The sequence below is a fragment of the Sus scrofa genome, chromosome 16 (assembly GCF_000003025.6).
Source record: "Sus scrofa isolate TJ Tabasco breed Duroc chromosome 16, Sscrofa11.1, whole genome shotgun sequence".
Taxonomy (NCBI): domain Eukaryota; kingdom Metazoa; phylum Chordata; class Mammalia; order Artiodactyla; family Suidae; genus Sus; species Sus scrofa.
Window position 1 is genome coordinate 40,542,551 of NC_010458.4, and position 14,939 is coordinate 40,557,489.

Sequence of the window (14,939 nt, forward strand, 5' to 3'; positions counted from 1 at the left end):
AAGGGAAGAAAACATTAAGAACATTGACTATCCTTTCTCAAGTAGAGGAAAAAGAAATTGTAAGCAGATTCAAGCCACTAGGGAGGAATTGGGCCCTAGTTTGATGAATTCTGCTGTCTCCGGCAGCCAGGGTCACGTGGATTGATGGACATACCCCTGAAGTTGAGTTGAAAGAGAATCTGCCCATTTATTCTTTGTGATCTGAATTGGGTGAGACACAAATATTTAGAAAATTTTTTTCTGGGGCAAGTGGGTATTCCTTGGTGGCAGGAATACTGACTATGAGTTGAGAAAAATTGGAAGTCTGGAAGAGGCAGGTTTAAACAGTCTGCCTGCAGCCATCGGTTCACCTGGTGGGAGATGAGAGTTGCAAACGGGAAAACTGCTGAGCTTTTGCACCAGGGAGTTCTGCATTTCAATGAAATAGAAAAGACTTCTCGTGTGGGTGGCATCACTTTGCACAACCCTGTTGCTGTTTTCTGAACAGCTGTGGCTGCACAATGCAAGTTGCATTCCCAGTGTCCTGCTCCCTTAGAGGTAGGACTTCTGGGAGATGCCCCCACACATTGCTGTGGATGTGTAGGATGAACATGAGGGCTGGATCAAAAATAGGGGCTGACTTATGTACTTACAGCAAGGTCAAGAAAATCATCTTCATCAGAATTTTTCTGAGAGAGAGCCCTGAATATCTTTGGCTGAAGAAGTACTTTAGCAAGCCACTTCTGTGGAGGGTAAGACCCAAGAGTATATTCAAGCTAGAAAAGTTATTAAACGTCTCTGTATGAGATAAAAAGAGAATTTGTCATAATCATAAGAGGAGTGAAAAGAAAAGAAAGGGAGGGGAAGTGGGTAGGTGGGAGTGCTCTTACCAGCAGGAGGTAAGTCTGTGCCCTGTGTAGGGCATCCCCTCTCCATGGCCCTGGCCCTAGCCCCAGTTCTTTTCTTCTTTTTTTTTTCCTTTTTATAGCTGCACCTGAGTATATGGAAGTTAGGAGTTGAATCAGAGCTGTAGCTGCGGCCCTACACCACAGCCACAGCCATGCTGGACCCGAGCTGCATCTGCAACCTACAGCACAGATCCTTAATCCACTGAGTGAGGCCAGGGATTGAACCCTAATCCTCACAGTTACTAGTCAGGTTCTCACCCCCAAGTCATGATGGGAACTCCTCTAGCCCCAGTTTTTAAATAAAGAAACAAATCTCACAAAATGCTAGATGTGAGTGGAGGTTTGGGAAGTCCCTGAAGGAGCAGAGTTTCAGGTCTGGTTGAAATGGATGAACCAGAGGCTGCACCTGTGACTGAGCTTCAGTGGGAGGAACCCACAGCCCTTAGGGCCTGGAGTGTCCCAGCAATCACAGCACACACTGTGGACTTCAGTGGATGATAGAATTGGTCTTGAATCAAGTTTGTCTTATTCTCCCAAAGTTGTGGGTGGAGAGAGAATGAGCAGCTAAAATCTAGGTTATATATGGCAAACCATAAAGTAACTGGAATATCTAAAGATGCCTGTTATTAGCGTGTATTGTATGAGATGTGTTATCTAAAATAAAAGGAAATATTGCGGGATCTAATGTCCACATTAGATAAAGGAGACCTGACCTTTAAAGAGGTAAATAAGATAAAATGAAATCATATGGGTGAACCCCAATCCATGTGAGTTACTTGGAGATAAGCCTTTCAAAGGAGTGATTCAGTTACTCTGAGGTAATTAATAATCCTATATCACTGGTGTCTTTATATAAAGAAGGGGTGACACCAGGGGTGAGTGTGCAGAGAGAAGACCATGTGAAAAAGCCACAAGAGCATAGCTGTGTGAAAGCTGAGAGAGGTGCCTTGGAGGAAACAAACTCAGCTGACACCCTGACTTTGGACTTCCAGCCTCCAGAACTGTGAGAAAATAAAATTCTGTGGTTTAAGTCACCCAATCAGTGGTATCTGGTTATGGCAGCCCTACTGAACTAATACAAACTGATATGGAAGAGAAGGAACCAATACTGAATTGATATGCTGGAATGAATTCCAGATGATTCCCCCCATCACCCCCCAAAGCATCTCACCCCACTTTAAGACCCCATCTTCTTTCTCCTCTTCCTTTCACTGCTTTCAGTCTCCTTCCAGATGACTCCCCCCATCACCCCCCAAAGCATCTCACCCCACTTTAAGACCCCATCTTCTTTCTCCTCTTCCTTTCACTGCTCTCAGTCTCCTTCACGTTGCTATCATTCTGGTCCTAGTGATCTGACATCTACTGAAATATGGGGAGAAACACCTCCTAATTCTTGGACTTTGGGAATCCTCTGAGGCCTTTCTGGTTTTTCCATCTGTCCACTTCCCAACTTGTCTTTGTCCTCTGTGGACACAAATAATGAACCCCTAAGGGGGCATGGAAATTTAAAAAATATGAGCAATAACTAAACTACTTGAGGAAATATAATACAGTAGTAGCCTGTAATTCAACTTTTCATCTCCCCAAAAGAGAAACATTGTCCCAGTACTTAAAGCATTCATCATATCTTAGAGGAATGCTCTTATTTCTGGTTCATGGACTCAATGTGGCATTTATAATTATATTCTGGAGGCTATGTTCTTAAAAATTTTGGTTTTCATGCTAAAAGTGAGTTTTACAAATATAATTACTTATTAATTCTCTTGAAATGCTGTGATTTCCCCCTTTTTTTTGGTTATAACTCATCTGCAACAATCTGTTTTTTAGTAGAAACTTTAAAATAACGCACATGTGCCTTGGCCTTGGTATATCTAAACGCTGCAGTACATTGGTGATTTCTGCAGAACATTAAACCAAAGTCATAACAATGAGTAATATTTTAATATAATGGAAAATGATCATTAACTTTTCTTGACAGGAAGGAAATGAATTTTCCTTATTGTACACATTCTGAGAAAAGTAGGTATGAGAAAATTTCAAAGGATGTTCTAGCCAACCAGAATAGGCTTCAAGTACCATCACGACAATAGCCTTAGAGAGTCTGGTGTCAGTAAACTGAACAAGCAGAGCTTCTGAGGAAGAGAAAGTGGTTCAATGTCTCTCAGAAATATATGTAAATGAACTTGAGATTTTAGAGGGTGATTAATCCTACACAGAGTCAAGTGCCTTTCCCAGGGGTCTCTCTCAGATCTCAGGTAATTTGCCATCATGTTCCCCTCAAAGTGGATGTTCTGTTGAAACTCCATAAACCCATTTCAGCTTAAAATGATATAACAATAAAATTGTGCGTTTATTAAATATTCTATGTAAGCCACAAGAACTTCAAAATATTTTGTAAGATATCTAGGATGGTGGTATAAACAGTTTTTCAGAAGTCACTCACCTCAAAAGTTCTCTTTGCCACAATCTCAATTTGTCCAAGTCCCTTATGCCACCACCCCTCAACATTCTTCCCTTGACCCACTTCTTGTCACCTCTGTTTCCTTTTCATTTTTCTGTCCCAATGGTTCTCAGCTGCCCCAAGACAAACAATTGTCTAGAATGGATACACCCCCTAGGATTCTCCTCCCAACATGTGCATCCAAGTCACACCAAAAGGGAACAGAGACCAGATGTATTAATTCAGTGATCCAAGATCAATGCAGGAAATAAGAAAGCAGACCAATTTTTAACCCATCAAGACAACGTAATCACTTGATTCAATTTTTTTTTTTCATTTCAGTGTTTTTGGGCATCATGGTTATGCAGCCACAATGCTCTGGGGGTCTCTCCTTGGATCTTACACTGCTTGTTTTGGCTTACGGACCAGTGCATACTTTTATGGCCATTCATTACTACAGGAATGAAAATAAGGCCCTTGAACCACTCCCCACCATCCTAAAGCAGCTTCTTCTTACATGGCCTTGGATCAGCTCGCCATCCACGTCCAACAGAACAAATGCTAGCACAGGGGTCTTCCGTGGCTGAGACAGGTATGTGCTCCTTCCCTGCAAGGCAAGGCCCCAACAGCAGTTCCAATGCATGCTGACTGCACTTTGTAGCTGGCCGGACTGTCTGCAACTTGCACCATTAATCAAAAAAAAAAAAAAAAAAAAAAAAAAAAGACTTTTCACATCTCACCAAGTTGTCATCACAGATCAACTTTTTGTTCACAGTGTTACTCCCTTCCCATTGTCCTGCTGCCCAGTGTTGCCCTGGGAAGGGAATTCTTTTGGACATGCTCCCATTGTAAATGCTTGTGAAGCATGGGCAAGTGCAGCAGAGGCCCCACCTTCCTCTGTGTAGGCCCGTGCCTCCCTGGGGCAGGACTGACAGCAAAGGCTGAATTCCCGCACTCCTGCCACTGGTGGAGAAGAGCTGTGCTGGGCTTCCCTCAGGCCTGGGTACCCACTGCCTGGCCACAGAGCTCTTCTGTGAGGAGCCTTGCAGGGGGCACAAGACTTTTGTGATCAACACAGGAAAATCAATAACATTCAAAGCAATCACAATCTTGCACATGACAAAAATGAAACAAACAGCAAAACCAAACCAAATCTAGGCTTTAAAAAATGAAAGTCTGACTTCTGAAGATCAGAATTCTGATGGATTCTGTGCCAAATGATGTCTCTTGAAATATCTTTAATTTGCTCTATTCCTTGCCCTCTCTATATCCCCATACTCTACCCCTTCTCCATCAGGATCTTAAGCCTTTACAATAAAATGTAAAATTAGGATGGAGGTGGAAGGACTGAGAAAGAACAGAGAAGCTGATTAACACCAAAATCAAATCATTTTCCCATCCGTTCCTCCTTGCTTCACTTGACAGTTCTCTTGCATGTATGAAATAGGTCTTCATCCAACTCTTCCCTCAGGGGCCAACATGATAGACTAGGTCCTACATACTTTTCTCTTTTTTAATTCTAGTTGTTTAAAAAAATTTTAGTAGTGTACCAAATATGGAGAAACACTGAGAAACAGAAAACGCCAAAAAGAAGACTGGGGCCAGACGCTTTTGCTGATAGAGCCATAAGGTAAAGGAGATCTGAAGTTATTAACTCCAGTAAGACAGAGAGCATATCCTTGAACTACTTGGTAAAAAGGACCATCTCCTATACCAACTATAGATGCTCAGTGGTAAGGACAACAAGAAGGACAAACCCAACATGTTTGCTGCTGATGTTCATCCATTCCTCACTTCTGTTCACAGTGCTTCCTGGCAGGCATCCATGGCGCCATATGCTTTGGGGAAGTGGGAATGCTGAATGTTGTGGTTATAGGGAATTGAGTCTTATTGCTTCATAAGACTCCGGGTGGCAGAATTGTTCTGGAAAAAAAAATGCCCCAATAGGTGTGTGATGAGAGTCTTAGAACAGGATAGGACTTCAGAGAGCCCCTCCTCTAAACTCTTAATTATACAGGTGAGGAAATGAAAGTTCAGAGAGGCAAAGCAACTTGCACAAGGTCACGCAGGTGGTTAGTGCTTAGCTAAAGTATTGGAGTCAGAATCTGGGATTCCTGATTCTCATACCCTTTAGTCTGACTTAGCTTTTGTGAGCCTTGGGCTTCAGGCTTCAACCCCTGGCTTTAAGGGTGACCTGAAGTGTGCTGACACTGATGTTTCCCATATTTTTAGCCATTAAGGTAACAGGAATCTTTTGGGTGTCTTGTACCAAGGAATTAATATCAAAACAGGAAAGAAAGAAAGAAAAAATTGGAGCTTTAGAGACGGAATGCATTGCAGCTCTGCATAGACATTGGCTTAAACTCTTTGAACCCGTTTGAACTGAGGATGATGATCATCATCCATCCATATTGAATAGGGTTCTCGTGGAAACGAAAGATAATATGTGAAGAGAATGAAGCAAAGACCCTGGCATATAGTAAATACCTAAAGATAGCTATAAATGTCCTCTAAAATCCCAGAGCAAGCCCTGAGCCTGAGAAGCTAGGTCAGTGGGACAGAAGCCTGGAGCATTCATGGCACAGGATGGAGTTCCCTTCGACTGCCATTGCAGCCTGAGCCATTAACATACTCAGACCAAAGACTCTTGCATAGGGACATGTGTGATGCAGCCCTTTTGGAATGAGATGATTTCCCAAAAACCACCCAAGAAAATCAGTCTCTGAAAGTGGCATCTAAGAGAGGAAAAGGTTTTATAACATTAGCGTGATGTATGGATTCCTGATGAAATAAAAAGAAAAATAGGCCTGGAATAAGAAAAGAATCAAGAGGGAAAAAATGTTTGGAAAGAACTGATCCTGAAGACAGAAGAGGAAGATTGGAATCCTGGCTTTGCCTTAACTGCTGTGTGTCTTCAGGAACGTCACTTAGCTCCTCTGAGTTTCAGTTTCCTCAACTGCTAAGTAAAAATAAAACTATATGCCTTATAAGGTGACAGACATAATGTTAAAACATTATTTTAAAGAAATAAACTATATGTTTGTTTATTTTAATTATGTAACAAAGATACAAAGAGTTTTTCAGAATTGCTTTTTTTCACCTACAGTCAATTAATCTTCAACAAAGGAGGCAATAATATAAAATGGGGAAAAGAGAGTCTTTTCAGCAAGTGGTGCTTAGAAAGTGGGACATCCAAATGTAAATCAATGAAACTGGAACACACCCTCATACCATGCACAAAAATACTCTAAATGGCTTAAAGATGTAAATGTAAAACAAGACACCATCAAACTCCTAGAAGAGAACATAAGCAGAACATTCTCTGACGTCAGCCTTACAAATGTTTCCTCAGGTCAGACTCCCAAGGAAACAGAAATAAAAGCAAAAATAAACCAATGGGATTTAATCAAGCTGACAAGCTTTGGCAGAGCAAAGGGAACCATAAAAAAACAAAACAACAACAACAAAAAAAAAAAACCCACAAGAAGACAACCTACAGAATGGAGAAAAGAGTTTCAAACGATGTAGCTGACAAGGGCTTCATCTCTAAAATATATAAACAACTTACACAATTCAATAGCCAAAAAAAAGCCAACAGCCCAATTGAAAAATGGGCAAAAGACCTGAATAGACATTTCTCCAAAGAAGGTATACAGATGGCCAACATGCACATGAAAAAATGCTCAGCATCACTGATTACTAGAGAGATGCAAATCAAAACTACCATGAGATACCACCTCACACCAGTCAGAATGGCCATCATTAATAAGTCCACAAATAACAAATGCTAGAGGGGGTGTGGAGAAAAGGGAACCCTCCTGCACTGTTGGTGGGAATGTAAATTGGTACAACCACTATGGAAAACAGTATGGAGGTACCTTAGAAAACTATACATAGAACTACCATAGGACCCAGCAATCCCACTCTTGGGCATATATCCGGACAAAACTTTCCTTGAAAAAGACATATGCACCCGCATGTTCATTGCAGCACTATTCACAATAGCCAAGACATGGAAACAACCTAAATGTCCATTGACAGATGAATGGATTAAGAAGATGTGGGACAGATGTACAATGGAATACTACTCAGCCATAAAAAGAACAAAATAATGCCATTTGCAGCAACATGGATGGAACTAGAGACTCTCATACTAAATGAAGTAAGTCAGAAAGAGAAAGACAAATAACATATGATATCACTCATGTCTAGAATCTAATACGTGGCACAAATGAACCTTTCCAAAGAAAAGAAAATCATGGACATGGAGAACAGACTTGTGGTTGCCAAGGGGAAGGGGGAGGGAGTGGGATGGACTGGGAATTTGGAGTTAATAGATGCAAACTATCGCCTTTGAAATGGATAGGCAATGAGATCCTGCTGTATAGCACAGGGAACTATATCTAGTCACTTATGATGGAGCATGACAATGTGAGAAAAAAGAATATATGTATGTGTGACTGGGTCACCTAGCTGTATAGTAGAAAATAGAACACTGTAAACCAGCTATCATTGGAAAAAAAAATCATTAAAAAAAGGAATCGGCTCTTTAAAATATTTTACAGAAAGAAGTAGGAATTAAAAATAATTGTGTCTTCTGGTTCTGAGGTCTGATGTGAGCTTAGTTTTCTCTTACTTGATCTTGCCTTTGAGAGACATGCTGTTGCATGCACATGCTGTCAGAACCACCTGACTTATAGTTGCCTTGCATGTGAGACTCCGCTCTGGAGAGGTGGCCAAAGGGCAGCAGGGGAGGGAAGGTCAGTGCAAGGAGCAACCCCTGGAGCCTCGACAGGGACCACATCTCTTCTCTCCTCCACTGGTCCCTTCCCTAAGTGACAGTGACAATGTGGCATCCCCAGAGCCTGCAGGGAATAGACAACAGAAGTCAGAGGGGAGGGAAGAATGTTTTCTGAAAATACAGCAGCTCCTTTTGAACTTGGATTGCTGATGATCTTTGTTTTGAATTATGCTTACCAACCTAGAGTATGTTCCACTGTCTGGATAAAAGCAGGCAGCCTTGTTGTTCCCATCTGGGGAAGGTGTACCTGGATTGTGCATACATGAAGCACACAGACACCAGCACATACTGCAGCCCACAGATCTGCAGCCTGCCTTACTTTGCTCAAAGAGGCATCCTGGAGCAATTCCCACTCACAGTCCTTAAGTCCAGAAAAGACAAGAGCTCTGCTTCCACAAGCAGCATCTCTTAAGACTGACTTTCATTTTGGAGCTGCTCTAATAAAGAGGGTCAACTTGCCAACATCATAACAGACTGATTCCTTTATTAGAATTATTTGAAGTTGCACCCTTGTTGATCCAATCACCCAGAGACTCAAAGGCAGAGGGGGGAAAAAGGCAAGTAATTAAAATACATAAAGCAGAAGAGGTAATTACTGGCATATATTATGATCAATAAAATGACAATTTAAAAAGGCAAGCTTCCTACTGTACCCTAGCTAGCACACCATCTCTGTCACATTGGGGAGAGGCAAAAAATTCCTTAGGCAAATGACATGAAGACCTGTCAGCCTTCTGCCTCCTCATGGAGGAACCATCAGTGAGCACTGTAGTTGTTCTCAATGGTTGTGTGGGTACCTTGAGCATAAGGTCATCTTTAAGATATGATTCTCAACCCTTTCCTTCCCAGACACATATAAACAGTGTTCACAAGCTCAGACTCCCAAGGAGATAAGCAGATTTATGTTTCAAATAAAGAATTTGGGAAAAGTTAATCTCTGCTGTGATTCATAGTTGTCAAAGGTTGATGGTACATCATGAATCATGGCTCTCCTATTGGCTCAGGAGAGGCTATCACAGGACAGGCTGAAGGCACCACCTTACACTCAGGATTGTTGACACCAGGCCATTTAAGAAAGAATATTCCAGGGAGTTCCCTTGTGGCACAGTAGGTTAAGTATCTGGCATTGTCACTGCAGTGGCTTGGGTCATTGTCACTGCAGGAGCACTGCTGTGGTGTGATTTCAATTCCTGGCCCGGGAACTTCTGCATGACACAGGCAAGGCCAAGAAAACAAGAAAGAGTATTCCAGTGCAAACATGAAAGAGGGTTGTTACACATGGATTATCTTGAATCTCCAACTTGAAAAAATAAAATTTATCTTTAAAGCATACTTAAGCTACAAGAAACAAATTCTGACCATGGACTTCAAAGCTAGTTGAGCTCTCCTTGTATTACAAACCATGAGTTAAGGACATTCTTCACAGGTAGATCCTTGAGGGCATCTTAACTCAACTTCAGCACTTGGTGTCCTTGTGGAAGAAGAGGGAGCCTCTGGCTTGAGGGTGCAGCCTGGGACCACCTGCCGTCTGGCCATCAATGTCCACGGTGGGCCCAGCCTTGTGCTAGCTGGTGCAGAGAGGTCCAAATGGAAACAGGAGGCCTGATTCTTGTTCATAAAGTGCTGGTTAATCTACTGGAATGGGCAAGATGAACCCACAAGAAAGCCTATGCTCAGTTTGGGTAAGGATTGTCCTCAGAGCTGCTTTCTCTTGTGCGGTATTGTTCACTCTGGATCCCAGAACTTAGCAGAATCTCTGGCGCTTCAGCAGATTCCCAGCCTGTGCTTGTTTCATGAGAAACAAAATCAGAAGAAAACTAGACATCATCAACAATGCAGCATACCTCGGCTTTTGCTGTGAGCCAAGACAAAGGAGTCAGTTAGGGGATGCCTGTAGCTTGAGCAAGGTTAATTTGGAAGCAGACTGGGAGGGTAGAGGGATGACATTCTTTATCAAAAAAAAAAAGTATAAATGGATGAATTTGGGAGAGAGGAAAACATGAAGATGGCATGAACAAATGGCCCTTGGCTAAGAGTACCAAGGGTCTCCAATTTTAGGTATGTCATGTTTCTGTAAACCATAGGAAAAGGCTGATCGCCTCCCATCAGTTCCTGTGTGTTCACTGCTCCTCCCTTTGCCTGAGTATATCCTGCCCAAAGGGAAGGAAAGAAGGTAGAGATCTTCGATGGCTGGAACTGAATGCCTGGGATGTTGTAACCTGAAATGGAGAAGGAAAGATATCTCCTGAAATGAGAAATGGGAGTGCTTAGGAGAAGGCTCAGGGGGTGGAAGGCAGGCCCTCATGGCTTTGGGGAATGTTTGTATTGGAAGAGGGGCTGCCTTCTACAGGAGCAGGAGCATTCCTAGGTGGCTGAACCCCTGGCCTAATCCTAATGCAACACCTAGGGACTTTGAGCGGAAATAAGCAGGAAATTATTAAGATATATGTGTCTTCAGAAAAAGTAAAAGCAGAGGCTTAATGTGGGGAAAGGTCAGAATGCCAACATCTCTGCTGCTACCCCAGAAGTTTACATGGTCTGAAGCTCATACCTTTATTTTGAGTTTACCCTCTTTCCTAGGGGAAGATTCTGGACGTGGAGTAGGGTGCCAGACAGGCTTTCACACTGCAAACTCCCCAGATGCTGAACAGAGAATCTGGTGGGAATCCCCCAGGGCTGGGAAGGGGTGTCTGCCAGCAGCAGAAGATGTATTTTCTACTATCTAAATGAGACCCATCTCTCAGTCAGCTCACACTTATGAATCTTGCAGGTTTATTCTTCCTGATTTTAAGATGCCGGAACCTATGACTAAAAGAAAATGGGTCAAATCCCATCCTAACAAATCTCAGGAGATGTTCTAATTCTTTGGTAGTCCTTAACATTGCTTACTTTGGGTGTTTGCCTAAAGGAAGTAGGGCTTGGAAAACATCTGGTTCTACAGATTTGGGGAGGCAATTTGATGTAATTTGTTGGTAATAGGATTTGATCTGTACTAAATCTGAATGTCTGTGTTATTTCAATGGATTTAATGAAGTTTTGTTTGTTGTTAAGATATATGCACTATTGTCCTTCATCCTGTCTTCTGGGGACTCCAGGGGGAGAGATCAGGCAGGCTGATAATAATAGTATGCTTTATAAGGAGGCATTACTTTGTCAGGGAGTTCAAATATGATCTCATTAATATCTTACCTTGGGGAAAGCTGAAGGGAGAGGAGATGAGTTATTCTAAAAAAAAGGAAAAACCCATATGAGAAAGGAGCTGTGAAATAAGGGCCAGCCTCACCAATGCTACCTGTGGTGGTGAGTTTCCAAAGAGGGCTCCCTCAAGAAATCATGTCTTACATTATTCATGCTTTGTGTACTCCTTATTTCTTGCATCTGGCAGGTTCTGTGACTTGCATTTGACTGATGAAATATGGCAGAAGTGACACTGTGTGACTTCTGAAGCTTGTGCAGAAGATGCTTTGCATCATCTTCCAGGAGTTCTTGAAACACTTTTTGGGACCCAGCTACCACATAGTGAGAAGACCCAGCCACACACAGGTGCTCCAGTGGACAGCCCCATCTGTGCTCCAAGCCAGCATCAACTGCCAGCCTTGTGAATGAACCACCTTGGACTTTCAGCCCCATTGAGCCTGCAGACAACTCCAACCCTACATACTGCATGACTGCAGTAGGATGAAATAGAGTAAGTGATTACTACCCACGAAGCCTTGTTAACTTACAGAACTGTCAGACAAATCAATAAATTATTTTAAGCCACTAAGCTTTGGGGTGGCTGATTACAGAGCCACAGCTAATCAGAACACTGCTCTCAATATCTGAGTAGATGCTGCTTGGTAGAAACTTAATCTGGACCTCTTGGAACAGCTGTTAAATAACGAGCATTCCAAAACAAGCTCTGGCTGGTGCTTTATGGAGAAGTCCTCCATGCCATTCCTCTTAGCCCCCAATTTTCCTCCTTACTTGCTTCAGAAAAGGCAAGTCTCCTGTCCATGGGAAGGGAGAATGGTAATGGTAGGGGCAGTGAAAATAAACTGGGAAGCAAGAGGCAACTTTCCCAGGTAAACTCTTAGTGGGCCAGGGGTTGTAAATTCAGATGCCCACAGGGCTAAGCAGACAAGGGGATGGAATGGCGGAGGTATAAGACACCAGGAGGGATGGAGACTGTGTTGAAATAGTGAGCACATGACTCTGTTCAGAGGCAGATGCTGCAGCTCAAGGTGGCTACTGTTGCCAGGTCTAATTTTTTAAGTGAAGTTGAAAGTCCATTTCTTTAATATAAAAAGTTCCTGGTTTTTTAACACTGGCAATGAATTTTAAATATTTTTAAGCCCTGGGGAGGATAAAGACAACGCAAGTGGGACTCCAAAGGCTGCTAATTTGATGTCTCTATGATAGTAGGATAAAGCACAGGCCAGCCTCCTATCAGCACCCATGCCCTCCCAAGAAGAATAATCGCCTTCTGCGATATACTGTGGTTTACAAAATGCTTTCACATCCACATCTCACTTGAACTTCTCAGCCATGGGCATCTTTCTGTTTGTTTGTTCTTTTGCTTTAAAGTAAACAGGCCCAGGGAGGTTTTGTGCCTAGCTTGAGTCAACACTGCTCTGGTGGTGGTCAGTCTCCTGCTGCTCGGTCCACAGTGCACACTATTTCTGCTCTCTCTGGCTGGAGAGTCAGGGAAACTGTTGAGCCTACGATAATGAAGTCAATTCTGATCAACTGAGATGCAGGAGGAACTCTGAGCAAGGTAAGGAGCTGCTTTGGGACCCCTCTGGAGTTCCCTGGGTGTTATAACATGGTTAGGACTGACAGCCCTGACTCTCTCCAGGGAAAAGAGATGAATGCTCGTGTTGCCAAGCATGGCTGAGGGCTGGGCCCTGGAAGATGCCTCTCTCCTGGTTGTGCAGGATCCTTGAATCTGAATAGCTATGACTTCAGGTTCAAAGTTTCCCACGGAAGGTGGAGAGGAAAGGGAAAGCAGCATCTGAATCCAGTCCCTCCATTGGACAAAGGGGGGGATTCCATGGTTCCTTATGGCTCCAGCCCCACCTCTCTGCAGAGTAAAGCAGGCTGGAGGAGGCCTGTATATCCACCCATCTGTTACAGCCACCATGTCTGAGTGCACAGGAGAGAATGCGCTTCTTCATCCAAATAAAATGATCAAGACTTAATCCAGAAGATTCTAGGTTCTAATTTCCTGAAGGAGGCCAACAGGGGCCAAACTCTGACCTCTCGGTTTCTGAAGGCTCTGGGGAGGGCTGGTCACTTGGTCACTAATGAGCACCCCCCCACACACACACACACAGTGCCTCCTTCAAGAGCAGCCCTTCCCTCAGTGTTCCTAATCCCTGTTGATTACAATGCCACAAAGGAAAGGGAACACAGCATAGAATAAATGAAATAAAAATACAGATTTCAAAATCTCTTACCACATTTTACCATTCCCAGGCAATATTTTTCTCCTGGGAACTGGAAAGGGCACATGTGCCCTCCCTGCCTCACGCCCCACCCATCCCACCTGCTGTCCATCTTCTTCCCTCACCAGGGAAATGACCGGGTTTCAGGCAAATAGAAAAAATATGGGTAAGCATTTCTGCAGGCCTCGGGGTGAGGGGGCGTGTCCTCAGCTTAGCACATCCGGGCACCGCACACGCAGACCACGTGGGAGCCTCAGCGCCCCCGCGCACCAGCTTCTCTTACCTTCTCATTATCTCCTCGGCCTCTGGGATCAAACCAGATGAAGAAGGGGTGAATGGTGACCTGTTCAGCCTGGCTGTTGGGCATCCCCGGCTTTCAGCAGCACTGGAGGAAACGGAGCCATGATGGGCAACACACCAGGTACTTCCACTTCATCTCCTTAGTCATCTCTGAGTCAAACATTGCTGTGTGTGGTTCCTGAGGGGGAGGCCATGTGGGTGGTCCGGAATAACATAGATTATAAATGGCCAAACTGCAAACCAGGACAGTCTGCACCCCAGGCTGTCCTCTTTCCCCACATTCAGGCCATCTAGATAGAAATCGATCAGCCTTACTCTTCTCGGGGCCAGCACTACAGGGCACAGCTGTGCAAGTTGTGAGCTGCTAACTCTGAGAGGCAGTGTCTTCAATGGTCTCTGCTAACAACACCCACAGTTGTAGGGAGCACATTCTGCACACCTGAGGTGGCAGTCTTGCCTCCCGCTGCGGCAAAAATAAATTTTGGTTAAATAGTTAATAATGCTGAGAGGTGGGCTGGGATAAAGTGTTCAATCAGCTACCCTAAATTTGAAGTTCTAAGAATTCTAAGAAATATCACAGTATTCTTATTTGGTTTAGCAGAAACTCGCATTTTCAACTTGTTAACTGCTCTGCGCCCAGGAGTTTATAGTAGTTAATTTAGAACACCTGCCTCAGAACCAGAAGGCGCCAAGCCTTGCCTTCTGGGAGTTGAACTTGCAGTGTGAGAGAGACTGCTCAGCTGAACTGGGGATAAGGAGTCATTTCCTCCAGTAGGAAAAAAACCAAAGGAAAAAACAACCACAACAACAACCATCCAGGTCTTAGATAGGCTTCTTCAGCTCCTTTCAGTGCATCCTCCCCAAAGCTGGTGGAGGAGCCAGTGTCTCTGGGAGGGAGGGATCTGACTCTTGCCTCGTGCCTGGCACACCCTGCAGGCTAGCCTAGGGAAGGAGAGCTGTTAGCCACCCTGGATGAAATCCCAGTAGGAACTTCCTAATCAGAAGAGAAGGGCTCTGGCATCTGACATGGGGAGGGGGGGCTGTGGGAATACATGAAGAAGGTATCATTTTTGAAAACTGTGTGA

At 43.7% G+C, this 14,939-nt stretch overlaps 1 long non-coding RNA gene across 1 annotated transcript in view; it reads left to right on the plus strand.

The window, feature by feature from the left end:
• Nucleotides 1–14,939, plus strand: part of LOC102167681 — a 238,825-nt gene that overhangs the window by 134,596 nt on the left and 89,290 nt on the right. The window contains exons 2-5 of the long non-coding RNA XR_002339506.1: nt 3,670–3,919; nt 11,514–11,816; nt 12,695–12,884; nt 13,875–13,975. This is a non-coding gene — a long non-coding RNA (uncharacterized LOC102167681). The remainder of the gene's footprint in view (nt 1–3,669; nt 3,920–11,513; nt 11,817–12,694; nt 12,885–13,874; nt 13,976–14,939) is intronic.